Raw genomic sequence first — 7,542 nt, 5'->3', positions numbered from 1 at the left:
GTCAGAAGAACAAAAACCAATAGAATCGTCACTAGGAGGTCAGCAAATGGCAACTGCAGGGTGGCACAGTGCAAAACAACTGTCTGTCAGTCATCTGTTTCAGTAAAAGGGATACACTTTTGAAATACCCTACTAACAGAAATAAAAACACACACTGCTCTGAAAACGTTTAATGAAAAGGTGAAACAAAAAACTGAAACAAAACCGAACCTTCAATCACTGATCACCCCTCATGCACTTGTGCACGCACACATGCACATGGACATGTACACACAGATAGAGGAACAGACACACATAGACATATACATACACATAAAGACTATGTGCATGCATGCACACGGACACACACACGCCTGTAAACATTATGCGCATATAGACGTATTGCGTGTATATGAATCAGGGAACAAACACACATACAGTTGCGCAACACAAATAAAATGACTGTAAATAATGTAATTTTAGTATGATCGTGTGACATGTATGAGAATGTCACTATTATGTGCTCAATTTAAGTAATGTATTAATGTTAATGGTGATATATTATGACCATTTTTAAGTAGAAAATCTTAACCATAGACAGGGGTCGCAAATTAGTCTTGGTTAGAAATCCTATATGCAACACATCAGTATCATGTTATTGTAACCTGTTACAGTGTTTTTTGCATTGTCCCTGACAAATAAACTAAAAGAAAAAATAAAAAAACACGTGAGTGCCGCAAATGCCAAGCAATTGTTCAGGATCCATTTTGAGACCACAATGGATTAGTGTGTTTGGTTCCCTGTTGTGGTCAGTGTGCTACTAGGACAGTTAGAGGCAGGCTGACATGTGTTGGGCATTGATAATGACTGTTGAATCACAACGGACCCACTGGAGTGCCGGGTAAAATAAAAAGCCCACAACCGTATCAGTCCCAAGCATGGCAGCAATCGCCCACAACAAAGAACACTGTCTTGCATGCCGAGCTAAGCTGATGGGTTTTGTATTCAAATTATAAGGACAGGGAGGAATACCAGCAGCATGGGATTTCTTCCTACATTAGACTATCTGGGGCTACCATGTACTTGGTTATGGTGATATTATAGGCTGCAGGATTCGTAATTTCTCCATGATCCTCGGTGAAAAGGAAGTCTGTTTCCATTAAGCCACTGACTTAAAGATGCATTCAACAAGAAAAAAAAAAAACAGCAAGCAATTCAAGTTTAATTCCTTTAAGCCGATTGTTTGGCAACATGTAGCATGTTCCCATCAATAAGTTGTTGATTTTCAATGGACTCTCTATTTAATGGGGGAAGTGTACAACATCTTGTTTTGTTTACCAGTCTTTTCTATCTGCCTGGTCAATAGGTTCAATTAGATTTAGACTGTGGGTGGTAAAATAAATTGGAATTGTAATGGGGGTCATGTTGGACAAGATTGTTTTGTTTCTTTTGGAGCTTATCACTTTCAACTAGCTAAAGTGGCCAAACCATTGACTAAATTCTGATACAAGAATCAGAATACTGGATTAAAGTTCTTTAATTACATTTCAGAAAAACCCCATACTACTGCATTTGATGGCTCTGGCATGGCAGCATGCATCTCAGTGTGTGTCTGAAATCCATTAAGAGGAGTGTTATTCAGTCCTTTTGGACAGAAAGCTTTTAGTCTTGGACTTCAGTGAGGGTCAGTATATGAGGAACACATTTTCTGAAAAGATGAATTTGGCATGTACACACATGCCCAGTTGGCGATTTAAGATTTTTTATCCCCCTTTAAACAATATCACGCTTCATATGCTGCTGTGGTGCATGGAGCATGAAATTTTTTGTATGACCATTAATCCACGGACTGACAGAGCATTACACTTACACAAAAAATGTTTTAAAGGGTAACTGCTCTCAGTCCAGTAATCCTGCTTGCAATGCCAGCTAGTGGTGACATAATGCTGTTTCTATACTGTGTGCAACAGTGAGGTACCATAGCACTATAGTGCTTATGGTATTCATGTTTATCAATGTTATTTATTGTTGTTTTTTTTATCTATATTAATGTTTATTTAATTTAAAAATTGATTATTTTTTGGTTTTTATTGGTTTTATTACTACATGTCCATCATTGCTATTTCTGTTGTACTTTTTACATTTGTACTGCCTTCTTGAATTGAATTGCACCAACCTGTACGAAAGATACTGTACAAATAAAGTTTGATTGATTGGTTAACACGCTACATTACAGCTGGGTGAGGTCACAAGTACAACAGACCACACTTGACCACACCCAGCTGTGATGTTGGATGTGGTCTCTATTACCAACTTTATTACTGTTGGTAAAATGCCTCCCATAGTGAATCAAAATAAAAAGATGAACTGAAGTGTCAGTAACAGCTGAGCTTAGCTAATAAGAATGTTCTATTATCAATCTAAACATGAATCTTCTTTGAAATTAGTGGGAGAAATATTTACTGTTTAATCAGGAGCAGTGTTATTATATGTGTCATTGAGGCATGAAAATTATTTATAAGGTAAATTAGCCCCAGCTTGTCCAATTGATCTGGCATCATTTTCATCAGCCTGAGCAGCACAGAGACACACAGGCAGGTGAGCTGCAGCCTCTCAGTTGAGCTCTGATATCGTAGTGAAAGAGTTAACCATAAGTTCAGGAGTTGAATGAAAGGTAAGAGAAGTAGAGTTTTTTAAGATGATTTGAAGATAGATTTGAGCATCAAAGTGGCTCTGTCATGAAACTCTTGAGTTGTGTTGCCCAAACTTTAGCTAGGTGGTTTAAACAGAGCACTTTCCCTACAATAAGTTATACATTTATTTTCTTGTGACATTTATTGTGACAAGTTATCATATGTCAATTTTTTTAATATTGATTTTAGTCTCAGATTCTGTACCAATAAAATAAAATGTAAAACTCAGAGAAAATTCATGATACAAGTCCGGTTTAAAGTTTATTTGTTCCCTTCAATTAAAAGTATATATTGTACAGATCTCAGATGTCCAAACTTGACACAGTTGGATAAACTCCAGATTGTATCTCTCTAAGAATAATCTTAAGGAAATGGTGCTGTCTCAGTCGAGCTCTGATTGTCATCTTTTGGAAAGAGCATATGTTGTTTCCTAGAACAAGCTTGGTGCACTGACCCCTCTTTCCTTTCTGTCTCCATTGTTCACAGTGATTTCCCTAATTTAGCTCACACAAGCTGATACAATGAATTGGAGGCTCCACAAAAGAGACTTTTATGCTACATTAGGCAAGGGTCCCACGTGTTTCTCTGACACATAAATACAATTTATTGAGACGGAGCTGTTCATCTTGGCATAATCTCGGCTGATATGATGGGCTCTCTCCAATAAGCTTTTTTTTTCTTCCCTGTTCTAACTGCTCTGTTGAAGATGACGTTCAAATTTATTCTTTGAGCGAGCAAATGGTCTTATCAGAGCCATTCAAAGAATGCATGACAATTCAAAGCAAGCAGTTGTGCAGAATTAATGGCTTCTTACGAATTACCTGTGACATTATGTCACTGAAGCGTAACTATAAACCTAACAACAAAGGAGGACTTTTTGAACACCAAGACATTCCTGCAGTAACATCTTTTTATTTCTGTTTTGTTCCAATGTTTGACTGGGTTGTTGTTAGTGAGAGCAATTCCTCTTCCTGTTCTATGGGATCTGTCACGGTGATGTCTCTCAAGCTATGTGAAGCAGCTGATTAATCACAGTTGTAGAATTGACCCAAACACCACTGGTGGGCTTCCAGGTCATCACGTCAATGAATCAATTCGCTGTGTGCTCACACATGAAATAAGACCTAATGAGAAGCGCCTCAACCTCAATCACAGTGCAACAAAGGAAATCACTACTGTCATTCTGATGCTGTTTTCTCCTAAATGCTGACTGGTCAATAGGGGGAAAAAATCTTTTTTTTTCCCGTATGTTTTTTTTTCCGTTTCCTAACGTGCTCATTATCTCTGTTGGGGCTATTTTCAAATCGGTTCTGTCAAAGAGATTTGATGACTTGAGCATGAAGTTGCCAGCTTTACCAATTTATCGTGTTCCCTTTCCAACCTCTTCTACAGTGCAATCAACAGATCTCCATCATACACCATGTTCCACCTATATGTGCTGACTGGATAAGTGTTGTGCGCTCTGTGGAAGGTTATAAGCCTACACCCCCACCCAGCACGCCACCCCACCCCCCTCCACACAATCTGTACACAAAATTGCAGGCCTCAATCTTTGCCTGGGAGTAGGGATGTAATGTATATTGACTTGTTTTGATTGAAGCTGTTTGAGGGACATTTGAGAAAGTTTACTGGTGTATTTTTGTTCACCAGTGAAGCCTTTGATATTGATGGGCAGATGTGTGGAGGGTAATAAGTAGCTGGAACGAGAATGCACTGACAGAACCCATTACCTCTGCTAGAGAATACTTCACATATCCACTCAAATAAGAAGCCATGAGGGCATAAATAGGAAAATGCTCATTGGACTCTGTGTAGCTGCTGGAAAATAGAACATTATCAGAGCACTATATGTCTCTCAAATGGCTGTGTGGCATTCTTATGTTTATGCTATTTGTAGAAGAAAGCTGTCAATCAGCAGAGAACAAGATGGTGCTGTTTACCTTCGAGCTGTTGTTTCTAGACTCAGTGAGAGCATTTTTCAAAATTGATGATCTATATGACTTAAGTAAATTAAAGACTAGTGAGCCAAGTTAAGCAGGACTGCAGACAGAGCCAGCTGGGATTGTTGCTAATCATAAGCTGTTAACCTTGACCCATAACTTTCTGTTCAGAAATAGTGGTGGACCCTATAGCTTCACACGGGCGCCAGACTAAAGAAAAACCTCAATAAACTAGTGGAGAAAAAACAAATGCCTCCATTCAGGTGGGGACATTTATCTGGCATGGTTTGGGTCCATTTGTCGTCTTAATGCTGAAATTTGCTTCTCTCTGCATGCTGGTGAACATGTACAGGAATCATTCTGAGGCATTTGCATGGCTGTTTCCTTTTTAATTGTCGGGATTTGAGTTTAAGATTTACAAGTTTTTTTTCATTTTTGTTTCACATCTTCCTCCCAATAAGAGATGGATCAACCAATCAGCACAACAACTCCTTTGGGAGTCTTTGCAACCTGCAGTTACCCCTAACACCCATATTTGCGTAGCTGTGTATCTTTAAAGAATCTTTGACCCGCTTAACACTTAACACGGATAGCACTTGATCACATAAAAAGTACAGGTGTAAATGCACCCAAGACGCATTGAGGATGGACTGTGATCCAGTTGGCCAAACCACCTCCGAGGGAGGTCAGGGATGCATTGTGACCATACTGAACACAAATGTCAATTGTCAATTGTCAATCCACATACAACAACTACACAGGCGGAAATATGTAAGCATGTGCAACTGTTCCCAACCAGCAAGGTAGCAACCATTAGCCACTTAGCAAGCTAAGCTACTAGCAAGAAAGCAGCAAGAAATCTATGGATATTCAAGACAGTCGTGGATGGAGTCAAGACAAGACCAAGTTTTTACTTCTTCCCCCACTTTGAAAAGCAAGCAAAAGTTCATACAATTATGCAGCTCCACGGATGGCTACCATCCTTTTTTTTTGTTTGTTTTTGTTGTTTTTTTGGACCTGTGCAAATGAGAGGGTGATGTGCCGTTCGGTTGTTTGAGCTGGACAGAGCAATGGGATCTCAATGGGATCTCACTGGAGACGCATATTAATACCAGGTGTAAATGTGATCACGTCAAACCATATCTAGATACAATCTGGATATGAGACGCATTTTAATGCAAGGTGTAAAGGGACTAATAATTCCATCTTTAGAAGGAAGGATCACTGCAATGTCTCCAATGATAATGCCTTTGATGAGTATGAATATGAAGTAAATCATACGCTACAGTCTTCACAGTTGCCAGATCTTAACATAACTGAACACCTTTGGGGGATATGGACCTATTGAATGACTCTATGCCAAAGAGCACTGCAGTTGTCCTGGTGTATTGTATTGTCCCAACACCTTACAAAGACATTTTATCCTGTTGTTATCTTAAATTTGTCACCAAACTGTACTTCTTCTAACAAGAAAATCAATTAATCAATAGATTTTTTTCTATGCAGTCATAGTATTGCCAGTGATGAAACATTTAATAATGTCCACACTCTCATCCCTGGTAATTAAATAATCAAACACAAATCAAAAGTGGCCAGCCCCCATCTTTGAATTAAGGAACCCCTTAAACATCAACACTACACTTTGTAGACTGCTGAGGCAGCTAGGTCAGCTAATTAATTTCTGATCAAAAAGCAAGTGGCTGCAATTTTGAAAAAGAAGCAACCATGAATTTAATAGAAGCTTAAAGTTAACATCAGATTATTGTAGACAAACTTTTGTCTCTGCATAACTGACTTCTGCCGACTCTCTCTCTTCCTCTCTGCCTGTCTCACGCTGGCCCTTTTCATCAGGTTTCAGCTAATTAGTACTACATGGCCTCCTATAAATTTAACTTGTCAAGTTGTATTGATCTCAGAAGGTGTTATAGACTCTTTTGGTTGTGGTGGGAGGGACACTTTCAAAGTGTCTTTTGTAATAAGTATTTTGCATTTTCTGTAGTGCTATTCGATTGGAGTTTAAGTAGTTCTACTTTGGCAGGGAAGTGTGGACAGACAACAGGATGTTTGTCTGAATACATGTTGGAGGTAGTCAATGTTGACTTGGTTTTCAATCATAGTCACATTATCCAGCAGAGCACTTGACTGCGACATTGCAAAAGGACAATTTGTTGTAGATCAGTGTTGCCTGGTGCCAAAAACCAAATAATCATACAAAGACTCAAGCCAAACTATGGTACATTCAAATCCAGACTGTGATGCTGCTAAAACTGAGTTTGCAGTGTGTATGAATATGCCAAAGTTTGTGGTTCACAATACGCATTAGTTCACCAAGTTGATGGCAATGGGCTCATCTATGGCAGATACAGGATTTGTTTGTTATAGTACATTATTGACATTAGAGATGTGCTGGTATACCATTTACAATATAGTGCAGTGAAACCTGCAGACGGCATTTCCATTATTACCGTGATTACTGTCATTTTCAGAGGACACCGTGAACACAGAGCAATGCTCCTGCCTCCATTAGCAGGTTTATATTGCGTAGCAACAAAGAAGGAGCTTTCTTCTGGTCAAACAGATGCAGAGAACAGCACAGAAAACAAGGCTTCTGTCTGTCTAGCTCTGGCAACTCTGGCCAGGACTTGCTACATTAACATGAGCTGTCAACCCCAATGTGGCTATCTTACGGCTGTTTAGTTGTAACGTTCAGTGAGAGAGAGAGATGCATTTTACCTGACTGACAAACTCCCTCTGTCAAGATCTCACACATCACATTGTTCCTCACAGATCAGCTTCAGCTCTGCTGGTGGATGTGATGTGGAGGTGTGTGAGGGGCAGTCAGGGCTACTGACCTGTAAGAACCCAGTGTAAGTGTTATGTTCTGTGCGTGTTCAAGTTTATCTGCCTTTTAAAAATGAATTTAACTGCTA

Source organism: Thunnus albacares, chromosome 12 (genome assembly GCF_914725855.1).
Source record: "Thunnus albacares chromosome 12, fThuAlb1.1, whole genome shotgun sequence".
Classification (NCBI taxonomy): domain Eukaryota; kingdom Metazoa; phylum Chordata; class Actinopteri; order Scombriformes; family Scombridae; genus Thunnus; species Thunnus albacares.
Note: the sequence above shows the minus strand (reverse complement) of the source record.